The sequence below is a fragment of the Gymnoscopelus microlampas genome, assembly GCF_963454915.1.
Source record: "Gymnoscopelus microlampas genome assembly, chromosome: 8".
Taxonomy (NCBI): domain Eukaryota; kingdom Metazoa; phylum Chordata; class Actinopteri; order Myctophiformes; family Myctophidae; genus Gymnoscopelus; species Gymnoscopelus microlampas.
In genome coordinates, this window is record NC_139945.1 from 15,345,526 (window position 1) to 15,368,354 (window position 22,829).

The following is a 22,829-nucleotide window of genomic DNA, read 5'->3' on the forward strand; positions in this document are numbered from 1 at the left end:
TTAAATGTGTTCATTTCACAACTGTCAGAGTTTCTAGATTTCTCCTTGTTAGCTATGCTGCACACACCCTCAAGGCATTACAGTGGCTGACACCAGGCTACGAGTAAAGAAAAGTGAGTAAAGAGTATGGCCATAAATCCTAATAGCACTAGTGGGAGAAGATAGTCCAGGGGAGGGTGTCCAAACTTCAATGGGGGCCATATTTGAAAAAAATATTACATTATTTAGGGCCAACTGCATCTCCTGTCATACGGTCCACCTTTGGACCAAGTCAAATACAAATGCATCACCTTACAACAGTTTTAGTGTCCGGGTAGCTCAGTGCGTAGAGCTCTCGCCTATGGACCACAAGGTCATGGGTTCAGTCCAGGGCACCGCCAACTCAGCGTATGAGTGGCATGGCTTGGATGTGGCAATTTGTGTGGTAAGTACTGTGAGCTGGGAGTAGGTGAGGTGCTGGGAGTAGGTGTGACGTGACAACGCACACCTCAGCATTCCATCTCCCAGGGGTCTATTGGCTTGTAACAGGGATTAACTCCCGTGCTCTCGGCTGGTAACGACAATTAACCTCTCCGACCTACTTACTTGCAACAGTTTTTTCTTTTCTTGGCAGTATAGCCAAATCCAAGTCACTCATCTTTGCTGTGAACAAAACAAAAGCAATTCAGCCTTTTTTCACATGCATGCATGGCATGCACTGCATTCCAATTATGTTTACAGTCCAATAAATTGTCTTTTGTTCAAATGGCAATGTAACCAGGTGTGAAAAGGTCTCAACAAAATAGCCTTTCTTTCACATCTTAAGTTGATAATGAGACAACGCAAGTAACAAGCCTTTAGAAAAACTTCTAACTAACTCGACAGAGAAATGGCTTAGCTGCCCATGTTAATTTCAAAACACTCAAAAACTTCAATCAATGTATGAGATGCACATGATTACACTGGCAGCAGTGGCGGGCCATAATAGCTTGTACCACAGTTGGCCTCCGGGCCAGACTTTTTGGACTGTCTATTATAGTCTAAATCAGTGGTTCCAAAACGGTGTGGTCAAGGTTTCAATCACATCTTCATCCTGGTGAAAATCCAGATATGATCGACTTTGAAATTATACTTGCAATAAACAGTGGGAGAATATTTGTGTGCAGACTGTTCATCGTATCCTCGCTTAACCCAAGAGTTGGATGTATAACCAGCTCTAAGGAGCCTACGAGAGAGCGAGAGAGAGCGCGTGCGTGCGTGCGTGCGTGCGTGTGTTAGAAGAGCGTGTGAATGAGGAACATAAACTAGAGTGATTGACAGACATAAAGAAAAAGAGAACGCTGGTTCACAAAGACAGAGCACATAAGAAGGACAGGGGAGGACAAAGGCCACAGTGGAGCTGGACCAGAACATTGTCAAAGAGCTGGGAGTTGAACTGCCAGTGGCCTGGGAACAGTCCCCAAGGACATTCCACCCAACGTCCAGTCAGTCTGAATAGAAACATCACACAATATAAAAACATGTCTGACGCAGCACTTCACTAAATTCACAATGGGAGGCACATTTTGTGTGACTATTGACCACTTTTAACCCTAGCATCCCAAGTTTGCCCATGTCATTATAGGCATAATGTTGGGCTAATTTCTCAAATAGCACAATGGGAGACCCATTTTGTGTGACTATTAACCACTATTAACCCTGGTATCCCAGTGTTGGCAATGTCATTATAAGCAACATTTGGGGCTATTTAAAAAAAAGTAGCCGATCTACAAGCTCACAATGCTAATGCTGCTAACCCTACCGTAGGATCAAGGGCAAGGCCACCAGATTTCTGACCAGCTTCCTGTCACAGCTTCCTGTGACAGCTTCCTGTCACCAGGCTGGCTTGTCAACTGGAACACTTCACTTTGTTTCTCCCTTCACATGGATCTGTTCCTCTATGCAAAGATTGCAAACGTATTTCCCTGTGGACCTGCCATGTGGATTTTACTCTACCTGTGAAGTTTCTACCCTGTGTGTTTTATTTGTTTGTTTAGTTTTTTTTGCACCTTATGTCTTATCTCATGCATATACCTGCCGCTAAGTAGACCGACCAATGAGTCACCACTTTCACACCATGTTTAACGTTGTGTACTACTGTATCTGTTGGTCTTATGCTATGTGCATGTAGATTCTGTAGATCTTGATTTCTCTGTTCTCTTTAAGACAAGCTTCTTTAATGTTTGTTTCTTCTCCCTGCTCTCCCTTTCACTGTCCCCTCTCCTTGTTCTTTTCCCTTTCTGAAAAACAACTTGCGCAAAATCAAATTTCGCTCACTTCTTTACACCTGTAAACCTGTGATGTGACCAAGGGCGCCGATACTGTGGGTGCCTCGGAGCTAAAGCCCAAAGGAGAAATGAAGAGCACCCATCACAAACTCATCACAAAGAAAAAGATAAAACCTCCGACATCTACACTTCATGGAGAACCATTTTTTGTACCAAATTAACCGAATTAACCGCATTAAAGTAAAAAAAACACGGAATAATAATAATAACAAACCCGAAAAAAACGGCCTGTAGTGCGCACATAAATCGGCGCCCCTGGATGTGACAATAAAGTTGAATCTTGGTGTGACACGTTGTGAGCTTGTAGATGCGCTATTTCCTTTTTTTAAATACTTTTCTTTTTGTGGTTACAGTAACTGGATCTGGGAGACATGACACAATATATTAAATAAAATAATATTGCTCCGTTGAAACTTTGTCCTTTGTCAGAACACCTTGTGACCCACTTTTGGGTCCTAACCCACTGATTGGGAAACACGCTGCTCAATACATTTCTGCAAAACTATTGCAATCAGGGTAAATTAAAAAAATGTTGCCCTACAATTTGACATAATGCCAAATCATATGCCTGTGATCAAATACTAAATAAAATAAAGGTTTTCTAATTGCGTCCCTCTGAACACTGAATGAATGAATGAACACAGTCACGAGTATGAAATACATAACCAATCACCACATTATATCATATCATAACACTACATTACCTGTAACCTTAGGAAAACAGAAATAAAGATTCTTTAACAACATGCCTCTAGCAACAGACAGCCTGGAATAGGAAGCAAGCCTCTCTGATCGTATACCGTACAATCCAAGATACATGAAGCATCTCTAATGATATACAAATACAACAGTGATTCAGAACCTGTGGGCAATGAAGATATTGCAAGTGGGCCCCCAAATAATCGGGTGAAAAAAGCATGTCACCCTCTGTTCTTTAGTTAGTGGCTGTTGAATATACAGTAGCTTGTTCTCGCCAAAACGCAGAAAAAACCTGACCTGGGTTTGTAGTGATCACGTTATTTCTGGGTATACTCTTCTCCATAAGTCATAGGATCACTCATAGGTTGGTGAACAGCGCCATCTAGCTGAAACACTGAAAACACAGTTTTGACGTGTTACACTTCATTGGCACTCTGGGCTTTGGAAAACATTTATGTGTTACGCGTCATTGGCACTGAATGAGAGTACACCACGTTATTTCCATTGATTCCAAGACGCAGCACAATCGATTGATTGATCATTAAAATAAACATGCTCTGAAAATGCACAAGGCCCAATTTCCACACTGGGATCAATAAAGGTACACACCATTTTTGTGTAATTGGGGAGTTTTGTGTATTCGTTTTCAATGAAGCACTTTCCAGGTGTATGAAATACTGTATGCTGTGCAAATATGAAGATTGACTTCACTGGTTCAAGCAAGACAGGATTTCTGTGTTGTGCGATCACTTTCTCAAGTAATTTTTCCTGTGTGCATTTAGGATTTAGGATAAATAAAAACTACAGAATGCAGTAGTGGACAGTCGATACAGACTCTGGGCCCAAATTTGCACAGGGTCTTATGCCTTATGACTAATCCTAAAATAGTAATGTTTTTTTTTATATAGTGAAAATAGCTGTACATCGGCTATTTTAGATATTTTTAAAATAAAAAATGCCTAATAAGATTAGTCATAAGGAATAGGACGCAGTGCAAAATACCCTCTGACTTTTAAATGTTATAGGCCCACCGGGATCTTTAAAATAAAATATTATGTTTGTAATGCCAGAGTTGCTATTAATACATATAAATACAGTATTCTCTCTCTTTAAATGGCCTTCTCTGTTGTATTTTTTGTCTATTGTAGCAAAAATAATGTTGCAAGAAACTTGTCTCACACACAGGTGAGATTTATTTTTCAAATTACAACATTTCCTGCCGTATCGACACAGTAGCCTCTGTATCGATACGGGTATCGTCATGGAGTACGATACTATATACTGCTGTATAGATTTCCTTTTAGCACAGCCCTATCGTCCAGCACTACAGTTAAAGTCATGTGTATAGGCCCTGAGTAGCCAAGCTTGGGCCTGTAGTGAAAACCAGCCCAAACTCCATTTGGCTGTACAGTGGAAACCAGGCTAGTTCACAGTAGTAGCCCTGTATTGAAATCTGTGTATCTGTGTATGAATCTTCAGTCAGGCTTTTATCGGCATCTGGTGGGATGCTACCCGTTGAGAAACAGATGGGTAATAGCATCTATAAACTATAATGACGCAGTGTGTTTCACAGCACATTATGTACCGTTACAGCTACCCGGGGTGACATTAGAGACCCCACGTGTTATGCAGAGAATGATTTTCTATACGCTAAAGGCGTTTTTCTTTGGGTGCTTTTGACAGCCTCCTGCGAAGAGCAACCTGTGCGTTGCTGCGCGGGGACAGGTAGATGGCATGTTGAATAGCAACCACAGCCTGATGGATAAGAAGGGCCATTTGTGGATGAATCCTGAATTGCGTGTATAAAGAAGCCATAAATGTCTTCTTCAGCACAGCTATCTCTTCTCTTTACTGCTCCTTTCATGCCGTTTACTATTCTGTTCTTTCATCCTTGTTTTTCTATGCTGTCAGTGTCCATTTGCAGTCTGGCAATTCTCTCCATTTCTCCTTTCCCACGGATCACACCGCTTCATCTCTCTCTCCAAAACGATTAAGGGATTTGTCGGCTGAAATGACGACAATGTGATACCAACAAACACACGCACGCACTTGCAAGTGCACACACACACACACACACACACACACACACACACACACACACACACACACACACACACACACACACACACACACACACACACACACACACACCTCCAATGAAGTACATTTGCAGCACTACTTTCAAGTGTTTAGACAATATTGTTCTGTTTATCAGCAACTGTCAGGCCCGACTAAACTGGCTTCAGCCTGAAGGCATTTTTATTTGTATGGATCAACGATTCTCATGCATTTCCTCCCCACCAAAAAAAAACATTTCCCAATGAGAAAAGTACTGGGCCAGATTAAGATATTAATTATAGTTTACAGTTTTCTTTTTTCCTTCAATTACAATACAGCATAACTTGTCCTTGACAGAAACAGAAAACAGAAAACCATAAACAGCCGTCACTGTTGAGTGAGCATCCTAGATTACTCAACAGTGAGTGCTGTGCTAATATTACACTTATTACTAACTTAGAGTAATATAACACAGCTTTAAGTTGTATGAGAGAGGCTGACCTAGTGAAAGAGATATAGGTTATAGTGAAACTGTAGTCGCAGCCGTTTGACACAGAACTGTCACTACGGTACATATAGGCTCTGGTATGGTTCACCTGAAGGCAAGAAGACGCTCAAATAATTCTTAGTGAAACCATACCCTTGCAGCCGAGTAGGCCGGCTCAATGCTTCTCATTGTTCGGCTCAAAGAAAGCAGATATTCGCTTCATAGAAATGCCTAACGTATGCACCGAAAATAGCAGATCTACAAGCTCACAATGCGTCGCGGATGCGACGCATTGTGAGTTTGTAGATCTGCTATTTTCGGCACACGGCAACGTTATACGGAGAAAGAATTATCAGGCTTAACAGTCCATACATTACAGTAATGTCACATGCACTCTGTCAACGGTATAGCTCCAGGCATGAGAACCTGTCGTAATTTGCACGAGACTTGGCTCAGGTCCAAGTATCTGTACATAATCTTTTAACTACAGTATGCTTAATCGCTCTAAAGCTGTGTAAGCAAATACTGCGTTTGTGTACTTTACTCCTTATCGCATTATCTATATGCCCAGCATTGTTTGTACCACATCCAGTCCCGCCTTGTGTTGCTTACCTATGTGTCCGTGATGACTCATATCTCCCGACCACACAATGTGGCTTGTGCAAATGTAAATATTCTGTGTGTGTGTGTTTAATAAACGTCATAACGTGTGACACTACCTTGTTGTCATCTTGTTCTCCGAGCTCACCACTTAATACCAAGTACTGTACTCAAGTACAAATCTGAGGTCCTTTTACTTTACTCGAACTAGTCAATCTGTCAATACTTTATACTTCTACTCCACTGCCTCCAACTCAAAGGCAGGTATTGTACGTTTTACTCCACAACAATTATTTGAAAACTTCAGTTACTAGTTAAATTGAAGATTTAGATAATTAAATAATAGTAATAATTACAATAAACATAGTAATAATTAATATAATAATGAGTAACAAATTAAGCCCTATTTTATACTTCACAACACGTCACAAGAACTTGCAGATTGTGTATTATCGAGAAATTATTATCGAAATATTTACTACTTACTTTGGTTCTGAAGTTATATTTTGATGTCAATACTTTTGTACTTTTACTCAAGAAAAAGTATTTCTACATTGTGATATTTCTACTTTTACTCAAGTATTTTTCCACCACTGCTTGCTATAGAAGGGTAATTCAACTGAATGTCCAGTCACCAGAGGAGAGCATATATAGGATCAGAGGATTACTACATTACAATATAACCAAACTGACCATGCAGTAAACTCCTGATAACGGGATCAATTTCCGGCATATCCCCCATAGAACTGGTACAGATCCAAACTGTAAAACGATAGGTTGAAAAAAGGAGGCTGTCGGATCTTGAAGATACAAAAGGAAGTGAGTTGCGAGGTACACAGCAGCACTCCTGACCCTGGACAGGTCATGCAGGGTTTTCGATCCAATCAAACACTACGACTACACCAGCAGTTACCAATGAGTACAGGCCGTGCAGCTGAATTGCTGGTTCGATCCCGGGCACCTCCCGGCTTGGTGCTGCTGGTGTGTCCTTCAGTTGAATTTCAGTTGTCATAGCAACACCATACGGATAAACAGGTAAAAGGTAGAAAGAAAGTTCAGAATTGTCAGAATTGAAGATTGAAAGTATAGTGGTGTAACATTAATTGAAAAATGCATAACATAATATCGCTTAACCCATTAAAACCGGGAAATCATCCGTGTCATTTTAGATATGACACGGACAAGCTAAAAAGCATTATACTTTGGCTATTAAATAATGGCACATATACAAGCTCATAGCGCGATGAGCTTGTAGATCTACCATTTTATTTTTAATCTTGATGATTTGTGTAAATCTTTTTTTACTCCAATCTTTGCTTCTGGGAGTCCATGGAACAACATATTTTGAGATGGGGGTTTGAGATGGGGGTCGGCGGTCAAATACATATCATTTTTGGTGGTCCTTGACATGAAAAAGTTTGAGAACCACTGATATAGAAACATAATAGAAAACTGTTAGGATTAGAAGACATTTGTAGAATCAGGTCTTAATGAACTAAAGAACAAAGGCACTTTAACATCAGACCTGGCCCTCTGTGCACCGTGGCAGGTCAAAATGCACCGTATACGCTAACCTTTTTATTTGAGCAGAACCAGTGATCAGAATCAACAGATGTTCTGTTGGGTAGGAATTAACCCAACATCCTCGATTGACCCATCTGTCATGAAACATGATGCTACAGCACTGATAAGTGCATAAAGATCATCATCTGCAACATACTGTATGAATAGACCACGCACGCACGCACGCACGCACGCACGCACGCACACACACACACACACACACACACACACACACACACACACACACACACACACACACACACACACACACACACACACACACACACACACACACACACACACACACACACACACACACACACACACACACACACACACACACACACACACACGTCTAAGCTCATACCCTGAGGCCAGGACATATGATACAGTACATACATAACGCTGAGTGAATGACTCATTTACTAACACACACACAAAGCAGGCAGACACAGGCAAACCGGTTCTGTTGAAACCAAGTACTACATCAAATTATACCTTGTCTCTCCGACCCTCCCACCACAACACCAAAAGACTTACTGCACAATAACACTGCGTGTAGTATTATTTAAGACTGTTCTTTAAAAAGATTCAGGTTTCAGATTAAATGCACACAAACACAGCCAACAAAGCTGCAAGCAAGAAGCAAGAGCACAAAACACACGGTTTGAATAAACTGCGTGCCAACATGATTATCAATACATATTTTGCACACAAAAAAAAAACACTTTACCTTGTTGTAGTTGAGCTTCACACAAACATCAACAGGGTCCTCATGTGGGAGAAAACATGGGTTGTTAAGTTAAATAGGCTACCGGCCTGCAGATAATAATAATAAACAGACCCTTCTTCAGCGCAGTTTTAAAAACATGAGCTATTCACTTTGAAGCGCCGTGCAGTTCACCTGCGCTAGAGAGCCGAACGCAACAGGTAACAAGACCTGTGCCTCAGGTAGTTCTAAAGACACGCCCATTTGAAGTGCACGCACACACACACACACGTGTGTGTGTGTGTGCGTGCACTTCAAAGGGGTGTGGCTTTAATGTACCTGCCTGCCCTGCAGCGCAGCGGTACAGTAGCGTCACTCACTTGAGCTGAACATACAACAGCCACTGGTGCGTGGGGTGGGTGGCATTCATTCACCCGTGACTAGTTTCACAGTATTGTGTTCCATCTTATGTTTCCTTGGTTTATTTACTGAGACAGATTTAGAGGAGTGGACAGAGTTCAGATAAAGGCCTACCTCACATTTGTTTTATTCTATGAAAAACTATTGAATGGTTTAAAAGTCTACAGTCTCACTTGATTTCTGCGAGATGATATATCTTCTTTATTTTTTTTTATACAAGTCAAATGAGTAAAAGTACAAAATGAGTGGCATCAAAATATACTTAAAGTATCAAAAGTAAAAATAGGCTATTGTGCAGAATGTAGGAAGAAGCTTTTTTCAAATATTTTTTTTGGGTTAAAATCTTCCAAAAAATATTTGATCTACAAAATCACAATGTGTCGTGAGCTTATAGATCGGCTATTTTCAAATAGGCCTAGACAAAGTTTAAAATAGGGCTTAATTGATTAATGTATGTTTTATAATAATAGCTAAATCTGCAAAGTTATATGCAGCTAAAGTATTCAAATAGCCTAATTATAGACTAGCTACAGTAAAAGTAATAAGTATTGAAAAATGGACATAAGTACTTGTGTGAATGTACTTAGTTACTTTCCAACACTGTAAATAAAGACACATAGCAGCAGAAATGAGATGTGTAAACATTGTCAGCCTTATAAAACCCCATAACCATAAACACAGGCCATATAGCTTGTGTTGTGTCCCATCACTAGAAAATGTTGCCCTTTATATTTGCCACTGCTGCTGGCTTCACTGGAAGATACACAGGTCAATTCAAATGTTATTTGCATAGCAAATAAACATGCACAATGCACATACACTTCATACAAAGAGAGACTGAATGTGCTTTGCAGGAAACACTGACTGCACATACAAAATTACATGCAAAATATGCTAAGAGGAAAAACACACCAGAATTATATTGGACGCTTTGCCTTGGTGTAATGACACCAGGGATAATTACACCACATTCCAAATTACCATTGTGAAAAACATAATTGCATAAATAATTAGCAAGCAGGTTAGCTTGTATGTTTGGCCCTGGTATGGAAACCAGGCAAATGTCTAAAGTTCTTTGCTGGTGCTGTTGGCCCTACAGTGGAATCCATGGTATGAGTAAGCCATGGTTACAGTAGTAGAGCTGTTTACTTTGTACCTACAGTGGAAACCAAGCCAATTAATTTGGTTTGACCGTGTGTGGTGAAAACCAGGATGAACAAAACAGCCAAACTAATCGTCCATCAGTAAGAGTAGAGTGTCATCATGATTGATATGATCACAGATAGATAGTAGACTAATGGCCTGTTTGACTATGAAGGGTAACCCTGAACTCCACTGAAACTTTCCAGAACCTGTGAAGTTGTATTATTAATATATCTTTTTTGGTTATGTTTCCATAATAACAAGAACCACCCCTGAAGCGGAGGTGCATCCTAGAAAAAACAAAACAACAACAGCTGATCTACGAGCTCACAACACGTCAAAAGCTTGTAGATCGGCTATTTTCCCCATTTCAGAAAAATTGTTAAAGTACAGTATAAGTTCTGGGGTTAGTACCACCTCCTGAGCAGGGCCCAAATTAGGTTCCGAGAACCAAATCTGAAACTGAATGGAATGGTGTATGGAAACAAATCTAAAACCCCTGGAATATGTTTCACGACACCGCACAGCATTAGTTCTTGCAGCCGAAAAGAGCCATAAGCAAGACTGTCCTAGCTCTCTATTGGTGAGTTAATTCTGACTAAAATGGTTTCCATCTCCAGGGGCCGAAAGATAAACACGCACACACATTCCCACCTATGTGTATGTCTGTGTATTTGTGTGTGAGCACACATAGCTCGTTTCAATAAATGCAAATGAAGCCATCAGAGCTCAACCGCAGATTGGTTGCCGTGAATCTATCTCTCTCCAATTATGCAAACAAAGCATCTATTGTAGGCCAGTTACGTAAGCTGAAGCGGTGACATAATACCAATGTTCATTCTAAGATGAAGCTGTGGCTATTTACAGTCATGCTTCAACTATTTCTTCACAATCAGAGGTATATACATAGGTATACAATTAGTAAAACATGTGGGATCTTACAGAATCATTTATTTATATAGTTCCTTAGAAAACTTTTCAGATACCGTATCCACTTTCAACCTGGTTGAAAGTGCATTGATTGTAGCCCTTGATTGTACCCTGTTTTCTCTCCACAGGTGCAGATAGAGGCAAACAAGTATATACTGCAGTAAGCTAGCAGTGAAATGTCAGACTTCCACAATGGTTACATTACTACATCTCTGCAACATGACACCATTGTAGTCTAGTCTGGTGAGCAGCATTGAGATCAATTTACTGTTTGTTTATGGGATTCAGAAGGGGGCTGTCTTAAAAAAAACTGCCAAAACATGAACATTGACCTAAAACGTTTTAAAGAACACAATGCTTTTATCTCACACACACACACACACACACACACACACACACACACACACACACACACACACACACACACACACACACACACACACACACACACACACACACACACACACACACACACACACACACACACACACACACACACACACACAAATACTCCATCTATCCATTTTCCTACCACTCTTTCAGGCCAGGGTAGTGGTGCCAACAGAGAGAGCAGATTGGCCCAGATGTTCCTTCTCCCCTCCCGGATAGGGACATATGGGCTGCTTCAAAAAGGGATGTTTCTGTCAGTACAGTTGAATTATTGCTTTGCGTTGTGCCCTGGCCTGGACGATGCAGGGGTGGGGAGTTTGGATGGGATAGGGGGTTTGGTTGTCAGTGGGTAGGTTTGGTAGGTAGGTAGGTAGGTAGGTAGGTAGGTAGGTAGGTAAAGAGACAAGAAAAAGAGACATCAATAAAAAAACATTATAATAAAAACATCTAAAATAGGCATCTAACAATAGTCAACTTACTGTCTGTCTGTCTTTGGTCTGTTGGCGGGCGGGTAATGCGACTGTACACTCTAAAACAGGGGTTCTCAAACATTTCCATGTCAAGGACTCCCAAGTTGATATGTAGCCTATTTGGCCACAGACCCCATTCTTAATAGAGTTTGTGCCAGGGACCCGCAGAAAACTTTAAATGATTTCAAATGATTAGATGAACTTTTTTTCCAAGATTTGTCACACAACAAAAAATGGTATCCAAAGTATAAAATATTGTTTAAGTGGTTTAACTGATTGTGATCCTAAATAAACTTATTTTGCTGGGGATCCCCTGGAACCCCTTTAAGAAGACCCCACTTTGAGAACCACTGCTCTGAAAAACAAATGGTGCCAATAGCTGTAAAAGTGGTTCTTTAGCACAGGGGAAATAACCTCTTTTGGTGCTATAACGCACCTATCTTAAAGGTGCAACTTTGTGAAATGGTGCTGTATAGAACCATCTAAATCTAAAGAAAGCTTAACCGGTTCTTACAGCATCTTACCCAGAATTGGCGTGTTATAGCGCCACCAGCAGGTCGATTTTTACAAAACACATTTTGGAACAAAATGCCTCAATGAAAGGCCTGGGAAGAAATGGCACCCTTTTAACATTGCGCCTATTATAGTGCCAGTCACCAGGGGGCTACAATAACCTACCTGTCCTGGCGGAGACCTGTGCTCCGAGGAGCACTTTTTCTAGTTCCTAATCTTAATCTTACCCCTAACCTAACCTTATTCCTAACATTAACCTCAGTAAAACAAATACAAGAATACAAGAACCGCTGCATGGGGGCGAGCGGTCCACGAAAAAAATGGGGCCAAGTGTGTTTTTGGGCTAGCCTTCCGGTTACCCATGCTATGTAAACATATTTGATTTTTCTTTGACCTGTTTCTTTCCTATGTGTTTCTCCTTGCTCCCCCTCTCTCTGCCCCCCCTTTCTTATCTGAAAACTACGACTGATGGAACTTGTAAACCTGTGAAGTAAATATATAGTATATTATATATTTTTGGGGGTGTAGAATATTTTTTTTGTGTACACATTGAAAAACATATTCATCGTTTGTTTATTTTGTTTCTGTGTTGTTTTATTTTGTCGCTGTGTGTTTATTTGCTTTGCTTCTATAAGTCATTAATGTTCAATCAAATAAAAGAAACCCAGAATTGCACTTAACCATAAGCCTCTTCTGTCAGGCCTCATTAAAGATTCTTGAGAATGAAACTGCTGCTGTCTTTATTTGAAATTCAATTTACATTTTGAACTGACTTAAGTGATGAATTATGCAGCAGAGTCTAAATTATTAATTACGAGACAGAGGCAAGACCTTGTGGTCTCAAGCAATGTGTCTCAACCTGGGAGTTGTTACATCTATATTCATTTATCAGCATGTCCATTCTTCAACCCTGCATTCCAAACACAACCTACTCTATCTATCTGTGCGTCCGTCCATCCGTCCGTTGCTATTTGTCGTATAGGGCTTAAAGGAGTAGTTCACCAGAAAAACGACACATTTTCTATCCATTAAACACCCCATGAAGCTTTGAATTAATGGGGATTTCTTTGTTTTTGTCGCATTCCTGAGCCAATAATTTGATGACCAGCAGCCACCCATCATCGAATTATTGGCTTAGGAATGTAATAAAAACAACAAAATCTCCATGAATTCAAGGCTTCATGGGGCGTGTAATTGATAGAAAATAAGTAATTTTTTTGGGTGAACTATTCTTCTCCTCTCTTTTAGATGCAGTATTTAAAGGCAATGAAAGATATTTTCTGAAGCTCTGGGTCCACTTTTAGACTTCCTCCCTTTTGAAAGGTCAGTGCCCTTTTAATTAGAAACCTTCCTCGCAGTAGATTGACTCTGTGTGGTTGAGGGCACGGTGAACATGGTTTCTCATTATGTAGCACTATCAGGGTACTTTATGTCTTGTAAAGGTGCTCTTGTGCTCTGCAGGGGATCTGTCCCCCTTTGTGCTGAAGGTATCAGTGCCATGTTTGTATGGTTGACTATGTTGTACTTATACGACTTTTCCATCATACGGAACAAACTATTAATGCTGTTGATGGAATGTGAAATATAGTTTACGTTATATATATATATATATATATATATATGATCATACACACACGCACGCACGCACACACACACACACACACACACACACACACACACACACACACACACACACACACACACACACACACACACACACACACACACACACACACACACACACACACACACACACACACACACACACACACACACACACACACACACACACACACACACACACACACACACACACACACTTGGAATCTGTACTGTGTGTTCAACTGTTGACTAACTGACATTTATTTAAAAAGAAGCGCTTCTAGGATGGCATGGTTTCAACCAAGGTTCCCAGTAGAGGTACATTTAAGATGCTGTGTGGGCTACGCTCAATGGTTGACTCCATTTGTGTTCAAGCAGCCATGTGGGGCTATACACAAATGATTTCCAAATAATATCTTTTGGCTAAAACAGTTCTAATCGTAGCCTAAACCTCTTCTATTGAGACAGCAAGGCTATATTGATACACCTCTAAGATGGCATGCGTGCTGCAAGTTCAACAGTTCATTAACTTCGATTAAGCGTAAATTATTATTTGTCGTACAACTTTGTAACGCGGCGAAAATAGCAGATCTTCAAGCTCACAGCCGTGACACGTTGTGGGCATGGAGATCTTATATTTTTGGTGCGCAACAACATTCGATGGAGCATAAGTTAGGCATTAGGCTAAAGACAAAAGGAGTGAGGCATAATGTGGAGGTTTGGCAGTTGCAAACACATGTGCATTGTACTTGCGACTTAACAGATTTGAATCCAGCTTCCAACATAATAACATGGCTGCCAGTTTTTTAAAGCTTATTTTAATGAATAAAAGGTTATTCTAACCAATCTGTGTGTTAGGGTATGTTTGATTTGATTCGATTTATTTGTAGGTTAATACAATATAACTAGTACATCTGCAGTGGTTGGAGGCGGTCTCCCTACTCTTCCACAGAGAGACATTTAGACCCTGGTAGATGCACTGCCATCTTTACTGTAGTTCGGACATTGTTTCAACTACCTCAAAGTAAAACTTATGGATTGTAGCTTTAAAATGTGGGGGTAATATTGATTCTAAATGTTTAGGGTTAGGGTATGTGTAATTCTTTCATGTTTCATTCTATACATTGAACCTGACATTTAACTGTTCTTTTGCAGTCTTAAGTCTTGTCGTATGACTGTGTTGCTTGCCAAACAAAGCAGATTTTCAGTGCGTGATAAAGAATACATTCAGCTGCACGATAAAGAATACATTTAGAAAAGAGGTCTTCAACTAGGGGTCCGGGACGCCTAGGGGGTCCTCAGAGTTACTACATGGGGCCGCCAAATCTTTGTGATAGGATATATATCTTTAACATTAACCACTTGAACCCTACCATCCCAATTCTGAGGAGAACTTTAGCCAAAAATAGCAGTTGTGAGCTTGTAGGTCGGCTATTTTCGGCAAAGAGGTTTGGTGTAGAGGGGAAAAAGAGCAGACCAAGTACAGAGCCGAAGGTCAAGTTTACAAAGTATTGACGGTGGTTAAGTGTCTGAAAATACACATTAACATGAACCCAACATACACTGACTATAGAGCTGTCAAACAAGTCTATGAAGCTATCTATGAAATCTATGAAAAAGTTTAATCTGCACCACAATTTTATACAATATGTAGGGGTCCCTGCTTCATCTCTCTCTCAGCTAGAGGGTCCTTGGCCTGAAAAACATTGAAGACCCCTGATTTAGAATGAATGATCTGCGTTCTTTCTCGAGGAGGACAAGGAAAAAGGACATACGACTCCAGCAGGGATGTCAGTCGAGGCCTTTCCATTTATAGAACAGTCACTCTGAACACTAGCCCCCCTGTTCCTCTGGATTCATCCCTTTTGTAAACCACCAAACCTCCTCCCCTCAAATTACACTCCCCTGCATTCCCATTGTACTCACACCTGATGAGGCCTGATGGTGTAAGCTTCAACCGTTGCACTTAAGACCCCTACACACTGTTATTTGACCCGATTTGTCTGTCGGGGAGCTTTTTTGGTGATCACCGACAAAACCACCGATATGAATCAAGATCGGACGTTCCTCGGTGAGGTGTTGATCACGCAGTGTATAAGGTACTCCGAGAAGAAACACCCCGATAAAGTACGGTCGGCGAGGTGTTCCCGACAACTTTCAGAATTCAAACTTGTTGGATATTTGGGGCTATCGGCCCGATCTAGTGCGCGCTACAGCCAATGAGAGCACGTTACAGCCACGCACCGTGGCTAGTCCTCCCGCATAGAACCGCAATATTACCGTCCAGACAGTCCAGTCTTGTAGTTAAACATGATAAAACATATTGATAGAGTGAGCGAGCCTGCTCGGCGATGGGGCTGTTTAATATTAGAGAGGAATAGGGCTTGCAGACAGAGGGAGAGCTGTGTGTGTGTGTGTGTGTGTGTGTGTGTGTGTGTGTGTGTGTGTGTGTGTGTGTGTGTGTGTGTGTGTGTGTGTGTGTGTGTGTGTGTGTGTGTGTGTGTGTGTGTGTGTGTGTGTGTGTGTGTGACGCACGTATGTATCTCTGAACAGTATTGCCAGGTTTTGCGAGAGAAATAAGCAACCAGGTCTATGAAAACAAGCCCAACAAAAGCGACTATAGGCTGCATGAGCACTTCAAACCTATATATAAATAAAATAGCCGCTCTACAAGCTCACAACGCGTCGCAGCTATTTTCAAAGAAAAAAAAACAACATTAAGAAATAAAGCCAAATAAGCAAAGAAAAGCAACCACCAATATTTTTTACAAGCAACTTGCTTATAATAAGCGGACACGGCAACACTGCTTCTGATCTGAATTGCACCCTGGTTGACTTTTGAAACGTTTGTTTCAGAGAGGGAGAGAGAGAGAAATACAGAGAAATTGAGAATGATTTAATGTCAATCATTAGCGTCCTGTCTCGGTCTCGCGCATATATCACGGGAGCCTTTCACGTTTTCGTGAGACGTTTGGAATAAAACAAATGTATGTATTGGGTCGGGATCACATCGTGGTGAAATATCTTGCAATCAGTGAACCCCTGTCGCCGACCAATCAATCGTGCGAGAATCACAACGATATATTTAGCCCGATTTCAAGAGAGAAACTTGTGCAATGTGAAATGCTTAACGATCTGTGTGTAGGGGCCCTTAGATGCCAGACCGAACCGATTCTTGGTACAAAATATTCTAATCAATTAAAAAAAAACTTAGATTTGATTAAAGTTATGTATTTGAGAACAGTGCAACAACAGTATATAAATCAATAGATGAAATCAACATTTAACTTTAATTATACTATGAGCAAGCAAACAAGTAAATATAAAATACACATACATATTTTATTTAACCACTTGAGCCCTATATAAAATAGCTGACCTGTAAGCTAACACCATGTTGCACTGTGACACATTGTAATCTTGTAGGGCTGCTATTTTTCAAACGTTATTTTGTTATTTGTGTCTATAATAACAAAAATGCTGACACCAGGTTGAAAAGTGAATCGGTAAACATCGGCTGCATAAATTGCTGATACAGATGTCGTCAGAAAAGTCAAACAATCGTCAAAATAACGGCCTGGGCAATAATTCGGCCTGGCTCCGTCTCCCCTCCTTACTGTATCTTCCCCTTCTTGGGAGATATACATTCTGCATGCTGGATCAACTGTGATATTAATTGGAGCATCTTATCTCCTCATCAGACGAAGAAACACCTTCAAATACCTACTAGGTCAGGTCACGTGACCCTACTAGACTCCCTTGGGTTGGAGAGCCAACATACTGTACAGCTAAATGAGGAGCAGTTTAACCACTTAAGCCCTATTTAGAAAAGAGCGAATATACAGTAGCCTATCTGTAGATCTGCTATTTTCGCATGAATCAAGGTTTTATTTGTCACTCACTCATAAAGGTACAAGCAGTCATGTTCGACTGTGCACAGCATATACAAAAGATAATACTGGGTTTCAAGGAAATAAAAACAATACAAACAAGATAAAAGATAGAAATAATAAGGCAAAAAAGTACAGGCCAGATCAACACGCCAAACCTTCTGTAAAAGGAACTATAGCATCAAATAAGAGAATTCAATCAAGTCAATGAACAGTTGAGCACAGCAGTGCAGGCCATCTTAGATGTACCTCTACTTAATGTAGCTCCATTGATCAATAGAAAAGCAAGAAAGCTGAGGTTGTAAAACAGTGTTTCCCTAACTTTGGGAACCTGACCAGTACATAAGAAAGAAAGGAATCAATAGCCAGAAAATAAGCTACAGCAATGAGTGGACAGAAGAGACAGATCGAGGGTGTGAGTGAGAGGGACGCAGTGTGTAAATTACACAGTAGTCTGAGACAATACAGAGCTGTTGTCTAGACAACCATAGGGACCACTGTATCAGATGCATTATTCATATATCAGTAAGCCATGAAACACAGACACAGTGTGGGGCCCAGGGGTGGTGTGGATGGATGCTATAGGGTGGAGTAACACAGTATTGGTGTATATGAGAGAGAGAGAGAGAAGAGAGAGAGAGAGAGAGAGAGAGAGAGAGAGAGAGAGAGAGAGAGAGAGAGAGAGAGAGAGAGAGAGAGAGAGAGAGAGAGAGAGAGAGAGAGAGAGAGAGAGAGAGAGAGAGAGAGAGAGAGAGAGAGAGAGAGAGAGAGAGAGAGAGAGAGAGAGAGAGAGAGAGAGAGAGAGAGAGAGAGAGAGAGAGAGAGAGAGAGAGAGACTGTATGCTTGTTCACATTATGCTATGCATGTTATTTAGACTAGACCATACCCGGTCGGCGCAGCGCATCCGTGGGGGGATATGCGCACATGATCTGGCAACCCGGGAGGCGACATTGTTTGACACATAAACGCTAATAAGAAGCAGAGATTTGATGAAATTGAAAAACGGGCTTCACAGTTAAGTTCAGATGGTAATGGTCAATGGCTGTGTGCAAAATCAGAGCAATTGGTCCAGCCAGTGAGGAGAACCGGGTAGCTTCACCACCACTACAGAGGTTACTAGAATTATAGTAGGATAGTAGGATTATAGTAGGATAGACAGAGGAGCCCAAGGAAACAGGCCACTGATCCATAGAGTCCACACCACCACAACTACTGTATAACAAAGACAACAGTGAACGATATTGTTATAGTTATCGTTTTAGTTATAGTGCTTGGTGTGAACAGCCCTTAACCACTTAAACCCTTTCTTTTTAGTAGAACGGACCTGAGTTACAACTGTACTTGGGCCGGGATTGGTATTTTTCTGTATACAGTCTACACCATATGTCCAAAACGCCAACGTTTAAGTGGGCCACATAAACGTTTTTGAGATTTTCAAGCGGGCCCTGATCTAGGAAAGGTTGAAAACCACTGTTCTAGGACTCACAAAAATTGGAATAGGCATTGGACCAAAAAATATCTACCACCGAGGCTGGTGAAGACAAACGCCACACAAACAGACTAACAGGGTCAGTTTCCACAGCCAGGACACCAGGCTGTCCAACAGGCTGTCACTGTACTGTGAATTAAATAATCCTCTGTTGTGGTCCGAAGAGCTTTCATCTGGTACGGGTGCTGAGAGGTCATTCACTTGAATTACTTCTCTGTCAGCAAGCAGCCAGTTCAGAGAACACAGACAGACAGACAGACAGACAGACAGACAGACAGCTATAAAATAACTGATTGAAACTGATATACTGTAGGCTTGAAGATGGACAGACAAAACTAAAATTGGATTGCCAACTGAGAAAATGTAATTCTTGGTGTGACCTTTGTGAGCCTGTGAATAGGCTATTTTAGACACACGACACCATAGCAGAGAGAGAGAGAGAGAGAGAGAGAGAGAGAGAGAGAGAGAGAGAGAGAGAGATTTGGAAGAGAGGGTAAGAGGGACTATACTTTTTAATGAATTTTAGACAAAAAAAACAAGAAGAAAAACGCTTTCAAAACTCGTTTTATCAGACTGGGAGGGTGAAGGACTGGGTTGTCACAAAGAGGATGGTTGTTGGTTGGCTGATAGGGAAAGCCATCAATTAACCTACGATTTGACTAACTGGATGTGGTTTTCTGGTTTCTTGGTGATGTGCCAAAAGAGAGGAGAGGAGAGGAGGAGACAAGACAAACTTCATGGCGAACATTTATCCCAACATATCTCATAGACTTGAGGATGTCACCAATAACAACAATGTTCATAATGCCCATGGAATGATTTTGGTCATTTTATCAATTGTTTAATTGGCACACACACACACACACACACACACACACACACACACACACACACACACACACACACACACACACACACACACACACACACACACACACACACACACACACACACACACACACACACACACACACACACAGGCTTTTTAAACCATCAGTAAATGTATGAGTGGACAAGACACCAGAATTGGTGGAGCTTAGGTTAGGTGGATGTTGGTTAAATTAAACAGTGCACGTGTGTGTAGGTTTGCACATGCGTGTGTGTGATGCGTAAGCCCGGGCGCATTACACACGCACCCTGGCCTCCTCACCTTTCTGCCTCAATGCTCACACAGTCCATTGTTCTCCAAACTGACCAATGGCACCGCTATTGTCTCCCTGCCATCCAACCTCATAAGCCTATTGTGACCCAAACCGGCCAATCAGAGCACAATATGTACTCACAAACTGACCAATCACAAAGCTAAGTTTGCCTAACCCACACACCGCTGCTACCCCCACCTCGATCTGTTTCTCTCTCCCTGGTTCCTGCACGTACGCACACGCACACGCACACACACACACACACGCACACGCACACGCACACGCACACTCTTTCTTAATGTGTACTTATGGCAGAGGTACTCTAGGGGGAGGGGTAAAATGGTGGACCATTCTCCCCATGTGAGCATTGATATATACTATGATGACAGTAACGAGAGCTGAGGAAGTCTTCAAACAGGATGCTGCTTTCCAAACATACCAAATAAAATAAAATAAAAGATTACAGTAGGTTTTTGCACGTGTGTGTGTGTGTGTGTGTGTGTGTGTGTGTGTGTGTGTGTGTGTGTGTGTGTGTCTATGTACACGTGTGTGTGCGTGTGTGTCTATGTACACGTGTGTGTGTGTGTGTGTGTGTGTGTGTGTGTGTGTGTGTGTGTGTGTGTGTGTGTGTGTGTGTGTGTGTGTGTGTGTGTGTGTGTGTGTGTGTGTGTGTGTGTGTGTGTGTAGGGTCATGGAAGGCAAAGGGTGGGGCTGGGACATGGGCCAGAATTAGCATAAGGGAGATGGAGTTGGGTGACTGAGGCAAACCCCCAATGTACACAGTTTAATCCAGAGTGTTCATTTAACTCTGACAGTGTACATACTGAGGATTCCATTGTGTACACGGGCCACCTGCTCGCAGAGCACATTCTGCATCACAGAATGACAGATAGAAGAGTTTGAGATAAGATGATATACATTATTGTTCATTCACATGGACATCTGTTTTGCTGCAAATGCTCCAACAATGATTACAAATTAGACAAAGTCCTATGAAGTGGATTTTTCTTTTTAAATAAGTATTATTACTTTTGGATATCCTACAGTATATTACATGTGTTTTGTTAATTTTTTTTCAGTGAGTTGTCTGGATATGAAATATAGTTTGATTTTTACTTGACATATTTTCCTCACACACACACACACACACACACACACACACACACACACACACACACACACACACACACACACACACACACACACGCTCTAAAAATAAATCTCTCATTTTATAATGTTTCTAAATGAACTTTTCTAAGGTCTAAGTTGTCAGTTTCTAACTTTTCTTAAGTCCTATACCTTCCCAGGCAGAAAGCACACAGACTGTCTGCATCACTAATGATTAGCATATCATGATAAGGCTTAATCTATAGTCGTAGGCTATGATGGTGCTGCTGCATTGCGTGCCAAAAATAGCAGATCTCACAACGCATCGCCTCTGAAGCTCAATGTGCCCCTAATGGAATTAAAATCACTTTATTATCATATTTTGGCAATTAATTCATGAAAAATAGGCCCAAGCTTGCAGGTTAATCACGGTCTCTCTTCCTCTCTCTCTCTCTCTCTCTCTCTAAAACATACTTAATGTACCAGAAGTAGCCTACTCATTATGCAGAATGTCCCATCTCACAAGTTTTCAAATGTACAAAAATCGTTTGAAAATAGCAGATCTACAAGCGTCGCATCGCGACGCGTTGTGAGCTTGTAGATCGGCTATTTTCAAATGGCGGAAATGTATATGGGGATTAAGTGGTTAATCTATGTTTTGTAATAATAGTCAAAATCTACAAAGTAACTAGTAACTTAAACTAAAGTTTTCAAATAATTGTAGTGGACTAAAAGTACAATATTTAGATCTGAGATGTAGTGGAGTAGAAGTCAAAGTTTTGGAAATCGGAAATACTCAAGTAAAGTACAAATGCCTCAAAATTGTACTTAACTCATTGAGTGCCATTCACGTGTTTCACGTGTTTTACCGCTATGGTGCAACGTGCCAATCACGTGTTTCACGTGTTTTTGAAAAAATATATATATATTTTTTTTTTGTTCAGAACCCAAGATATCATTATCTGAAGATTTGCAGCTCCATCCACTCCTTGTTTAACTTATAACTGAAAAAGATTGTATCTCGCTTCCAAAGCACTTTTTTTTTACTTTGAAAAAATTAAAAAATTTAAATCGCACTGGCCAGAAATAGCCAGAAATAATTTGGGCACTCAATGAGTTTAAGGACTGTGAATGTAATGTGACACTATAATGCACCATTTCAAAATGTCCCCACCACATGCCTCTGTGGGACGCGAACAGCGTTCTACCAGGCTGTTGAAGGCAAAATTCAACAGCCTATTGGCGCGCGCGCGTGCGGGGACTTCTTTCCTCTACAATAGAAGAGTTAGGACGTCACATTCTAATCCAGC

At 41.0% G+C, this 22,829-nt stretch overlaps 1 protein-coding gene across 1 annotated transcript in view; it reads right to left on the reverse strand.

Annotated features, from left to right (window-relative positions):
- The window catches only part of LOC311050220 (nesprin-2), a 92,875-nt gene extending 84,250 nt beyond the window's left edge, over nucleotides 1-8,625 (reverse strand). Inside the window, exon 1 of the mRNA XM_084064203.1 lies at nucleotides 8,447-8,625. The gene's annotated coding sequence lies outside the window, so the exon portion shown is untranslated. The remainder of the gene's footprint in view (nucleotides 1-8,446) is intronic.
- Between the last annotated feature and the right edge of the window lie 14,204 nt (nucleotides 8,626-22,829).